Source organism: Trichoplusia ni, chromosome 3 (assembly GCF_003590095.1).
Source record: "Trichoplusia ni isolate ovarian cell line Hi5 chromosome 3, tn1, whole genome shotgun sequence".
Classification (NCBI taxonomy): Eukaryota; Metazoa; Arthropoda; class Insecta; order Lepidoptera; family Noctuidae; genus Trichoplusia; species Trichoplusia ni.
The window spans coordinates 20,028,462-20,042,135 of NC_039480.1; the positions used below are offsets into that span (position 1 = coordinate 20,028,462).

General features: G+C 39.4%; 1 pseudogene; it reads right to left on the minus strand.

The window, feature by feature from the left end:
- Nucleotides 1-1,188: 1,188 nt before the first annotated feature.
- LOC113492346 overlaps nt 1,189-13,674 on the minus strand; it is a 49,013-nt pseudogene continuing 36,527 nt past the window's right edge.

Genomic DNA, 13,674 nt, shown 5'->3' on the forward strand with positions numbered 1-13,674 from the left:
GAATACATGTTTGAAAAAGCTGTTTACCCTCTGTCCGTTTTTGGAATAAACTTTTGACAGGTCGTAAAATTTACCAACACTTTACCGACACGATTTAAAGTGAATACAACTTTAGGCTGAAAATTCGCTTTTAATTTTCGTCCGTCTCAAGGTTAAAATTACAAAACTGTCAAAAGGTTTTTCTAAAACGGATGGAGTATATTTGCGAATACCTAATTTTAACTACTCTATATCATTTAAAAACACATAAAAGCTTCCAATCAGTTAATATTTGCAATTTACAATTTGAAAAATTCAATACTCAGACAGGATTTGAACCTGCACCATAAGTCGTGTCACGTTGCAATAAACAAAGTCTTGGTAAGTAATCTGTAGCTTAGTTGATAAAGGGTCTGGCATATAACCAAGAGTCACAGGTTCAAGTCCCGACCAAGGTATAATTTTTCCATTGTAATTCGGCCCTAATTTAGTTACACTCAAAATTATATCACACATATTTAAATTAGCTGCATATTAATTAAAGGCAATTAATAAGGAATACAGGAAACCTCATCTAAAAGCTATGTAATACGTATAGTGTCGCAACTAATGGAACCATGCGGTTACCCATCTAAATCCAAACCTCGGCTCAGGTAGCTTAACGTTTCTTTAATTAGATATCATGGCATTAATGAGGTTTTACTGCTGTAACTGGGTATAAAAGTAGTTACGATCACCCATCCAAATCCCAACCTAGACTTGTACTGTCTTAACAGTGGTGAGTGAACGCAGCAACTGGAAGGTCTTTGGTAAGTCACCCATCCATATTGAAACCTCGGATAGCGCTGCTTAACCTACACTACCGGATATAGAATATTAGTCCTACTAAAATGCAGCAAAACAAGACAATCTACACCACAATTACGTTTAATATCTGTGACTTTGTGATCATAGTAAATAGACGTTATGCTAGTTACTGTCGACCCATCCACTTCTATACCTCGTTCCCCTTCAGCTTACTGTCACTGGTGTAGTGCGGCTTTTCAACCTACAGGATATTATTACTGATTATTTTAAAATGTTGCTACACGAAAAGCAACACAAGCTTATTGTGCCAGTAAAAACTGGTAATTACAGTTAGTTATTGCCGACCCATCCACTTCTATACCTCGTACAGCTCGCTTTAACCTACGCTACACTTTATTAAAACGCAGTAACCACGAGATGAAAATTTAAGACGTGACCACTAGACCGACAGGCCCGCCTGAAGATGATGATGATGATGATGATGATGATATTATTATCGGGTACCCCATCCGGTTCCATAGCTCGCTCCGCCCCGCTCACTGCCGCTGGCGCAGCGCGGGTGTGCGGGCGCGGACCGCGCGGACGTGTGCGGGCGCTGCAGGCGCGAGGCCGCGCGCGCCGCCGGGGCCGCGCTGTACGACAGGTAGCGGTCCGACAGGTCCGGGGGCTCTAGCTGTACGGTACACACAAATTATATTTATTTACAACGAAAGATTATTTATTTCAAAGATCATTCTCGACCTGCAACGTTCCCGTCGCTCTAGATAGAAAATGATCCCTTAGGGATCCCGGTAACATAAAAGGGGATAAAAACTATCCTGTGTACTAATCAAGGTTATTAAACTACCCGTTTCCCGCGGTTTCACCCGCGTAGTGTTTTTCTTTTTTTTTTCGTTGCCACTCTATTTTTCCATATTCCTCACCGTGAAACCTTTCCTTGGACCTGGACTTTCAAGAATATTTCAAGACCAAAATTAGCCAAATCGAGCAATTTAGATATAGCGAGACTACCGAACAGCATTCATTTATATGTTAAAGAAGAAGATATCATTATCATCGGCCTAGCCTTTTCCCAACTATGTTGGAATCGGCTTCCAGTTTCCAATGTGAAATATAATCATATCTCAAGTGACACTGACATGTTTATGCGCGGCGGTGTGTTGCGGGCTGTGGTGAGGCGCGCTCATGTTGTTCCCGGTGTACGCGACGCACTTCACTTGCCACTCGCCCAGCTGCTCGTTCCAGTGGACGTACTGCTCGATCAGGGCCTGAGGGACAAAATAAATATATAGAATTTATTCAATAGGATGAAATTTTTGGTTTTATATGCCAATTTTTCTTTTTTTGAGTCCTGGTTAGTTTAGAATTTAATCCTTGTGTCGCGGGGCGGTATCAATTTTTCGCTAAATTTTTGATCGTTAAAAAGATCGCACAAAGAGTACGATTTTTCGCTTGTTTTTATACACTCACTTTCCTGTTTGTTTGTCGTTCCGGTTGGATTTTTGAAAACTCAATTTTGAGGCACTTCCCTCGAAATAAAATAGCTAAAATTTTCAGGGTAGCTTCAAACCCAATGACATTGCAATTTACAACTGTTAAAAAGGCTAGACCGGAAATTTGGGTTTTTAGATATTTTAAATCAAAACCTCACCTGATACTCCTTCGGTATATACGAGTCCAGGACCAAGTCCGCCAACTGGATCTCTCTCTTCAAGGACCTGACGGAGTCCAGGATGCCCTCCATCTCTCTCTGCTGTTCCCGCTGCTGGTCAGCCAGCTCTGCCTTGGCGGAGTTGAGGAGTTGCACAGCTCTCTTCAGCTTCCTACTCTTGGCTGCACTTTCCTCTTGAAGACTAGAGTAACGCTCTTCGAGATCCAGACGTTCAGCCTGAAATTAAATAAAGTTATTTAATAATTCAATTTTGGTTTTAATATCCGACCGACCGCGCTCACGCCCTACCCCGCCGGTCCTATCACCCTGCCCCCCCCTCACCTCTTTCTTTCTGCAGGTCTTCCTGCAGGCGCAGCTCGTTGAGTTTCCTCAGCTCCAGCTCCCGCGCGGCCTGCTCCAGCAGCCGCCGCTGGGCGTCAGCCTTGTCCAGGAGGTTCTCTCCGCCACGAGGACCTTGGACTCCAGCCGTTGGAGCTTGTCTTTGAGTTCTTCTTGCTGTTTTCTGTGAAAAATAGATTAGATATGCTTAAATAAAATGACGGTATAATCGTATACAATAACTAGCTATTGAAAGACTAAGACAAGATTTGGACTCCGGTTGGGTCCGAAACTAGTCGGGCTAACCCGATAAATACGCGTGAGTAAACCGTTACACATCATTTATAATGGTTTGCAGTATACAGAGGATGTTACATGTTAACACAAGTTCAGCATATTTTATCATTATTAAATGACATGTTCGAGACGTCGGTGACACAATAACGAGGCTGAAGTGGAGCTGGGCGGCCACTTGGCCAGAGGAAGTGATGCAGGTGGACTAAGGCGGTGACAGGATGGTGGCCAAGACAAGGCAAAAGAAGCGTCGGTCGTCCGGAGCAAGATGGGTCGAAGACATTATATCAAAGGTCTCGGGTCGAGTCTGGATGAGGCTAGCACAGGACCGTAGAAATTGGCAACGAAAAAGGGGAGGCCTATGTCCAGCAGAGGGAGGATAAAGGCTGTGGCTGATGATGATGATGAAATGACATGTAATATTTGCTTGCACCTACTCAAATAACATTATTTTATTGACGCGGGCCTGCCCGCTACAAATTAAAAATGTTCCCACGGTAACATAAAATCAGGATAAAAACTATAATGAGTGTTAATTAATCCTGGTTATAAACTATCTGTGTACCAAAGTTACGTCTAAATCCGTTCAGTGGTTATTGAGTGAAAGCGGATCAAACTTTCGCGTTTATAATATGAGTAGGATAAATATTACAATGAACATGAATCAGTTTGTGTATGTGTATCACTCACTTGGTCCTCTGTAGTTCTGCTTTCTTCTCTTCTAGAACTTTGCGGGCAGATGGGCCTTCTCCCTGTTGAGTTTTTCCTAAAAGCAAACAAAACAATTATCTAGGTATCATGAACAAAACTCAACATTCTTAAGCAAATACCAATATTCTGTTCCCGAATAAATTTACTTCGAAGAAAAATCAAGTAGACTGCACGGATAGCCGAGTGGTTGAGGTGTGCTCGAGTTGTCGTGGGTTCGATCCCGCGTAAGATGACCGTACATTCTTGTGATCCACGAATGCTTGTCCTGAGTCTGGATATCTTTGTGCTTGTGACTTGTATATTTGTGAAACTCTTTCAACACAAGGATTGTGGCATTGAGACACAGTGCAACTAGAGTCATCATTGTAACGTTCGAAAATGCCTGGAAAAACGGCCTATTTGATTTATTTTTTTTGATTCTGATTCTGAGTGGGCAAATTATTTTTTAATAATGCAGTATCTCCCACCTTCTCCTCTCGCCTCATCCTGCGGCGCATCTTCTTCTCGTCCGGGTCGAGCGCGTCCAGCTCGGGCTCCGTCAGGGTGTCGTCTGAACAACTCCTCGTCGAGATCTCCTCCTCCTCGCCTTCCTCATCCACTTCTTCTGTTAATGAGAGTAGAATATATATTTTCACACGTTTTTATACACTCACTTTTTTATTTAAAGATGTTTTTAACTGTCGTATTTCAATATAGTACTTGAAGCCTGCATGTCATGAAAAAATTCATGACTTTTTAAGCTCCCATATTAAAAAAACACTGCGGAAAACCCTCTGTGCGAGGAGGGTCACATGTTCGATCCCAAGCTGTATCCACGAATGCTTGCTCTAAGATTGAGAGTCCTTGTGCACGTGATTTAAATTTTTGTGAAAACTGCGAAACAAGGATTAAATTCCTTTGTGCTGTTTTAAATCAGCAAATTAATAAAAATAACTAAGTTATAATATCATTCTTCATCTCTATAATACTCCTTCAGGTTAGAGAGATAGCAAGAGTCTTATCAGCGATCAAAACATTTTGCCACGAAAGTAAATCAATAAATAAATATTCCAAGTTTGTCTGTAAAGTATTAATAGTTAATATGCTCACCATTCGTACACTCATCCAGCTGTTTCTTAAGCTGATCAATCTCCTGCTGGAATCTAGAAAGAAAAACAGTTTTAGTGGTTTAACGGAAATATCATTTAACTCCTTCTGTTGAAAATTGACTTGTAAAAGTAAGTTAAGCTGCAAATAATCATAAATTTCCAATTAATTTTACCAACAGCCTTACAGGGCCTCGATTCTGCTGTTTACAATGGCCGATAAATGAATGGAAATAGGGTTTTTGACTAAATCTAATACTTAAAATCTTCTTTAGTCTATCAGACACATTTCTGATTTTCATTTTAGCACATAATTCTAAATGAAAGAAGGATTGAAACATCACTTGCTAGCAAAAAGAGTACTGGTAAGTGACGTCACACGACATTTTGAATGACTATCCCTTGCATTTGTTGTTTACAGAAATAAAATAAAATTGCGTTGTCCAATAGTTTTTGGAAATCTCGGACTAAATAGATTTCGTTTGTAAATATATTGTAAATTGGGAGATTAGGCCCAGCAGTGGGACAGTGGGCTTACCTAGTGAGCAGCGCGTCCCCAGGCTCGCTGTTGACATGCGTCTTGTTCTCAATGTTCTTGGCGCGGTTCGCGTACCGGAGAGTGCTTATAGTTTCCACGTAGTTTGTGTCAGCTGGTCCGATGGTTGCGATCTGTTCAAATACGACCAATATTATAAATACTATTAATATTTTGATAGTAACCATCGTGAGAATGATTCATTATTAAATGATGTAGCGGTTTACTCACGCGTATTTATCGGAGTCGCCGCGTCAGCTCATGATTAAGGACTCCAGTTGGGTATTGAAACTAGTCGGGCGATCGATAAATACGCATAACGCATTTTGATAGTAACTATCGTAAAAGATTAATTATTAAATAATCGGGCAATCCCGATAAATACGCGTGAGTAAACCTTCGCATCATTTAATAATCCTACTATTATTATAAAGGCGAACGTATGTGTGTATGGATGCATTTTTTTCCAATTGAACCTGGGGAGGAAATAATAATAAATTTCTCAAATTTCACACAACGCCATCTATTATCTAAATATACAAACTTTGTAAGTTAAGGAATACTAGACAACTGACAACATAAATAAATTACAACCAGACATAGAACAAATGATCATGCACAACACACATTTGTAGTGGGTTGGAATCGAACAAACGACCTCCAAAATCCATATCATCTTTCTTCGTCATGAAATTGACCAAGCAAAAATTTTTATCAGTAACGTGTCCTTCGCCATTTGCCCAATTTTCACGACCTGTCAAAAGGTTACTCTTAAAACGGACACTCAACTCACCATAACGGTCTTGGAGTTGCCTCCAAGCGAGTCCTGAAGCAACCTGGTGAGCTTGGAGTTCCTGTACGGTATGTGAGTGGACTTCCCGTCGACCAGCGCTGAGATCACGTTGCCCAACACCGAGAGGGATTGGTTGATCTTGGTTGCTTCTTTGAGACGAGTGCCCGTTGCGTGCGTCTTGCTTTGGCGTTCTGAACCCTGTGGGGTGGGGGATAGAGTTGGGTTTCGTGTGTCTTAGGTGGTATTATATATTATAGTATTTATATATAACTAGCTGACCCAGCAAATATTTTGCCTAATAAAAGGACACATGATAATAAATTAAAAACAAAAAAAAATACGTCAAAAAAAAAATTGTGTGGGCAACCCTTATCACTTAGGGGTATAAAAAATAGATGTTGGCCGATTCTCAGACCTACTGTATACGCATATAAAATTTGGTAAAAATCGGTTAAGCCTTTTCGGAGGAGTACGGTTACTAACATCGTGAAACGGGAATTTTATGTATTAGATTTGCCGTTTCCATGCCAATTAATTTGAACGTTGCCGATTTATAAACAAAGTGCGTTTTGCTATCTAATCATCTTATTATTTACGACCTTTTTGTACATCAATGAAGTTTAAACGTTACCGCTTAGTTAATAGTGTTCTTTTTCCTATACACGCATCGTATTAATTACGACCTTTTTGTAAAATACAGCTTCACGAAGTATTACTCAAGCTGTTAATTTAATTTGAACCTTGCCACCAGATTAATAAGGTCCAGTTTCCCCTAACTAAACACCATCTTCCCAATCTTGCCAACCTAATTTTGGCCTCTCTTTGCTCGCTTCATGGGAATGAAGAAAACCCACCATAGCTAATAGCCTAAAGTTGCCATTGCAATTCGAACCTTACAGCTAATGAACAAGGTCTATTATTCCCATGTTTCTGATCTTTAGACACCCAGACTTATCATTGCAATTTGAACCTTCCCGCGATATCAACAAGATACATTTTCCTATCTACACAGCTTACTACTCTCAACCTATACCTATGTAAAACACAGGCCAACATAGATCCTAAAGTTATCATTGAAATTTACACCTTACCACCAATTCACAAGATGCATTTCCAAATTAACCTCCTTACTTTTAAAAAACTAGTGAGAACAAATCCTAATAGTTGTCATTACAATTTGAACCTTACCGCAAGATCAACAAGGTGCAGTTTCCCCATCTTGACGTGCATCTTGCCGTCTCCCCCCTTCTTGCTGCTCTCGACAGTGATGGAGAATATCGCGTGCGAGCGAGAGCTCTCTGTGTTCATGGCCGTCGCTCCAATATGGCGGTTCTTGTTGCCAACTGCCATTATTTTCTCTAATTCATCCGCATTGTGAACTACATAGCCTAGAAATGAAGAAAAAAGAGTTTAATAGGAATATTGACAAAAGTCAACCAGTCTTACCAAGGGGTATCGTGTTGCCCAGGTAACTGGGTTGAGGAGGTCAGATAGGCAGTCGCTCCTTGTAAAACAGTGGTACTTAGCTGATACCGGTAACACTGAAAGCCGACCGGAACATAGTTGGGAAAAGGCTAGGCCGATGATGATTGACAGAAATTATACTAAGGGGTATAGGTCTATTATCATGGACACCCGCTGCCTTGGAGGGGAAACGGGTACTGTCAGACCCTTACTGACTAATCCTGAACCGTCGTGCTACGTCATCCGCGTTTTTGTGTCGGTGTATGGCAAAGCGTTGCAATGCTCCGTACATAGGAGTGATGGTCTATTGGTAAGACTGTTAGACTGATAATTCATAGGTCATAGGTGCGAAACCCGGCTTGCGTGCTGTTTTTTTATAATTCCTGTGTGTACAATATACTTATTATTACTTGCCAGAAACGGTCAAGGCAACGGCACCGTTAGAAAACCGGCACTATTCGTATTCTCTTAAGCATTTTGCTAATATTTTTGCTATATCATTCATCGGATATTTTAAACAGCTGATTTGGGGCCCCGTTGTCTAGTACTCATAATGCAAACTCTGCTTAGTTTGACACTAGATGGCGCTGTGATAGTTTTAGAATATTAATCATTATCATCAGCCTATAGCTGTCCACTGCTGGACATAGGCTCTCCATACGTTCTCCAGCACGACCGGTTTATTGCCACCTGCGTCCAACGAGGCCCAGCGGCTTTGTAGAATATTAATAATAATTATTATACCTGTGAGATCTTTGACGAACACGCCTATATCCGGCCTCTCCTTGACCTCCAGACTCTGGTGAGGGTTGTTGCCGAGCAGGTCGCGAACCTCCTCGTTGTAGATCTCCAAGTACGTGACGCACACCAAGAACCTGAAGGTAGAAGAGATGGGAATGATGATTAAGGGTTTCTCATAGAATCCCAGCTCGCTAGTGTCTATATTTACGAAAAGGTTGGTCCGCTTATTAATATGATGGGCGCCTAGAAACCTATTCGTACGGAACCCTCATTGTCGCGCTTCTGACACTCACTTAACTTTTTTTTTATATTTACGTTAAGACCAGTCCTTGCCGTATCAACAGTAATAAAATCAAAATCAAAAGGTTTTTATTTCAAATAGGCCGTTTTCCAAGCAGGTGTTTAATATGTGTGTACATAGTGTTATCATAAGAAAGTCTTCAATTTAAAAGAAAAAAAAACGCCTTCCGCTCTAAGGAATTTGAACCTTTTGTCGCGGGGTGTTTCACAAACATACAATTCACATGCACAAAGACACCCAGACTCAGAACAAGCATTCGTGGATCACACAAATGCTTGTCCTACGGGGATCGAACTAACACGTCACGCACCATGAGTTTGGCGTGATGACCTCAACCACTCGGCTATCCGTGCAGTCGATGGATTTGGATTAACTATTTGTGTGCTTGGCCAAGGTCCGATTTTTCAATCAGTATTTTAAATACATACTAGCTGACCCAGCAAACGTTGTTTTGCCTAATATATTTTTTAGTTGTATATATTTTTAATGACACATTAAAAAAAAAAAAAAAAAAAAAAAACAATTTCGTCCAAAAACTAAAATTTTTTTTTTTGTGTGAGTAACCCTTATCTCTTAGGGGTATGAAAAATAGATATTGTTCTATTCTCAGACCTACCCAATATGTATACAAAACTTCATAAAAATCGCTCGAACTGGTACGGTAACTAACATCGTGACACGGGAATTTTATATATTAGACTAGCTGTTGCCCGCGACTTCGTCCCCGTGGGTAGAAGATATAAGTTATGATTTAGGTATACCTACCTGCCCGGTTTTTTTCACATTTTCCATTATATCTTAGCTCCTATTAGTCGCAGCGTGATGGTTTATAGCCTAAAGCCTTCCTCGATAAATGGTCTATTCAACACAAAAAGAATTTTTCAATTTGGACCAGTAGATCCTGAGATTAGCGCGTTCAAACAAACAAACAAACAAACAAACAAAATCTTCAGCTTTATATATTAGTAAGTATAAGTATAAGTATATAGATATGTATACATACATTGAGGTTTTCGTACAAATAGGCCTAAAAAATATCAGTCTGGTGACCAATAAATTTGTTACCTATGACTTAACTTGTCCTCAAACAAATTAATAGCTACGTAAAAACCGTTGGTTATTCCATCTTTATTTTTACTCATTGCTGTAGCGGTAACTGAAATATATAATCTGTGCATTTCATCTGTCTAGCTATCACGCTTTATGCAATATAGTTTGGGGACAAACAGAGGAGCCTCAGCAATAGAGTTCAGTTTTTCCCGCATTTTCATAAACCCACTTTCTTGTTTGTTTGCATGTTTGTGGTTCCGGTTGGATTTTTGTAACTCAATATTGAGGCACTTCCCAATAAGTTAGCAGGCTGAAATTTTTAGGGTAGCTTCAAACCCGATGACAATGCAATTTACAACTATCATATGAAAACTAACAAAATTGACATTCAAAAACGTGGGTAAGTGGGTATTTAGATTTTTTAATCTATTAATTTTTACCATTTAATTACTGATCCCCAAACACTTGAAATAATGCCTTCTCACATATTTACTAATAATTCATTCAAACATTAGAAATATATTACCATTTTTTATATTAGAATCTCAATAATACCTATAAAACATTAATTACTCTACAAAACATCATTCAAAAAACCCATTTCCTAAAATCATTCCTTATTATTATTGTCAAAACCCCCAAAACATAGCCAGCGAGTACATAGTTACACATGAGTGGGTTGAAACTACGCAACGGGCTGAACAAGACGCCATAGCACCGCTGCGATCCTATATCGATTCAACTGAATTATTTAACCGGGGCGAAACCGGGGATGGATCGACGCGAATAGGGGGTGACGCCGCCCTGAAACTACGGTACTTAGAGTACGTATGTTTGGGTCATACATTAATGCCATACATTTGAAGTTGACAATGATTTAAAGTATTTATTAATTTGGCTCATCAACAATGAGTACACTGTTACATCTATACTTCTATACTATCTATATACTAATATATAAAGTATACTAATATATAAAGCTGAAGAGTTTGTTTGTTTGAACGCGCTAATCTCAGGAACTGAAACTAATGATTTAAATTGTAACATTATTACTTTTATGTTGAATAGACCATCGAGGAAGGTTTTAGGCTATATAAAATCACGCTGCGACTAATAGAAGCGAAGATACAATGCAAAATGTGGAAAAAACGGGGAAAATTCTAACCACGTGGACGAAGTCGCGGGCAACAGCTAGTTATCTATATTATGTATGTATTTAGAAATACATAAATAAGTTATCAGTTGTCTAGTAATCTTAATACAAGCTTTGCTTAGTTTGAGCCAAGAGGGCGTTATGTAATATCGCGGAATATTATATCGTATGACAATTTTATTTATTTCAATATATCTTTCCTTTTATTTCTTAAAATATATTAATAATTCCCAATCTTACATTAGGTGACCGAAAACTAGATTACTGGCGTCACGTCCAACACAAACAAAACCTAACTCATTTGAAACCAATTCTCTTTGCTACTGTTATAAAAAAATAACTTAATTGAGCGATGCTCGTTCAAGAGAGAGACCTTCGTTCAGAAGTGGGGCAACAAGAGGCCGGGGTCATATTAAGTCCCGGGGACGTAGAAATATAATATGTTTAACTGAAACTACGTAATTTTTAAGGCTCTGTACTAATTTTGCGGGTACACAGTGCACAGAGGCGATATATCTGGAGAAATTGACTGTCATTGAACACCGAAGGCTGACGCTAACCAGGACCAGGGCCAGGGTTTCTACTTTGACATGAAATGATATATTTCTTTTGCAAGTAGGATATAGTGGATGAAGCAACAAGCCATTCCAGGAGGAGCAATGACGGGCATGTGTATCAGGCTAACTTATTGCCTATGCATATCAGAAAATTACATATTAAAACAGTTGCTGGAATTTAGACCTGCAACTATGTGCATAATAATTCAATCTTTGAAACCCTAGTTCACATAAATACTTAGACCTTTATTTAGTCCTACATTAGGTTAAGTAACCTGTAATGGTAGATTAGTGTGATAATTAAATAAATATCGTCACTTTTACATGTCTTTTTTTAAAAACGCTGGAGTCCACATTTCCTATCTGACTACCCTGAAAAGAAATGTCGAAATAAAGTCAGGGGCCGCAGTGTCTTTGAACGCATTTCTATTTTTGCTTTCTATATACCGGGGTCGCAGTAACCCTTTCGGAAGAACCTACTTTACATTATAATATGCTTCAAAATAAATCTTTTTTTAAGGAATTTAACACCACCATGCACAAAGACACCTAGACTCAGGACAAGCATTCGTGGATCACACAAATAATTGTCCTACGCGGGGATCGAGTCTGCTGCACGTGGGTTTGGCGTGATGCCCTCAACCACTCGGCTATCACTTACTTCTCATCCTCCTTAGCACTGGCGATGTGACTGAAGATATGTGCGAAGGAGTTCGGTATGATGCCTCGTAGCTCAGGGCGGTGTTGCTGCCAGCCATGGTGTAAGTCTTGCCAGTGCCGGTTTGACCGTAAGCGAATATAGTGCCATTGTAGCCCTTCAATACTTGCTCCACAATCGGACTGGCCGTTTGGACGTATATGTCCATCTGTAAAGAAGAATAGGGGTGTTAAATAACGATGCTTCAATTCCATGGTGTACAATAAAGAATATTCTCTAATCTAATCTTTTACGATACCCAAAGTATCAAATTGGATCCTTGTATCGCGAGGTTTGATATTCAAGTCACATGCACAAAGACACCTAGACTGAGAACAAGCATACGTTGATCACACAAATGTTTGTCCTATGCGGGGATCGAAACCGCGACACGTCGTGTACAAGGGGTTCGACTATAGCAGAAATCTTATTTAGAAGCGTTGATGACAAATGAGAGACCCGGGTTAGACTCTGTATGTATTTGAGTTTTTTTTCTCCATAATAACCTGTGAATGCCTAAACCGATTTTGAAGCATGAAATATTGTTAGAATCCTTAGAGCATGAGTGCAATTGGCTTAACACGTAAACAATGCAGCAAAAAACGCTTATTTGTATACAAAATTTCACGTTTATAATATCAATTAGTATATTAACAGCCATTTCCTCATTTCCGCGTACTCCATAGCAATATTAAACCGATTTCAATTATCAACTCATTAATTTCGTCGCCTATCGCACACTATCATCTGAAATCTCCTGGGAGACGTGACCTGTTAACCTGGATCCACGCGGGCGTGGGTGCGTCGTGTAAATACGGGTCTATTTTAGACACATCTTATTTACGGGCTAAGAAATAGACGTCCTGTTTTGTGTGCGATGTTAATAGTATTGGTAGTTTTCGTGGCCTTGCGGTTATAATCATGGATTTGTATGCATGAGGTACAGGTTCGATCCCCGTGTAGAGTACTAAGGTGTCTTTTTGTGTTATATATTCTTTTTTATTTTTCTAAGAGATTTCTGGCAATAGGTGAAGGAAAATATTGTGAAAAAAATAGATTTTCAAATATTTGAATATGAAATCGCCTGCAGTTGACTAGCGGGGTTATATTCAAACCTTTCTTTTACAGAAGGGGTCTGAGCCTAGCAGTGGGATATATAGACTGGTACTATTATTATTTGACTACAAAAAATCTAAATAGCTGGTACCTAAGACAATAAAAAAAATATCGCCTACACTATTTTCTTCATTAATCTCGTAAACAGAAGATGGTCGGAAAGATATCTGAATTATCATAACTATCTACTAATATAGCCCCTTCGTTGGATGGTAATTTTCAGGTAAATATGCCTTACGACACTCACAAATAAAGTGACTTAATATTGGTAAAATTATTTCAAAAAACGGTTCAGTAGATCCTGAGATTAGCCCCTTCAACGTGACAAATACTTACACAAACTTTACGGTCTATATTAGTATAGATAAATGTCTTAAGTAGGCTAAAATAGATGTATTCAA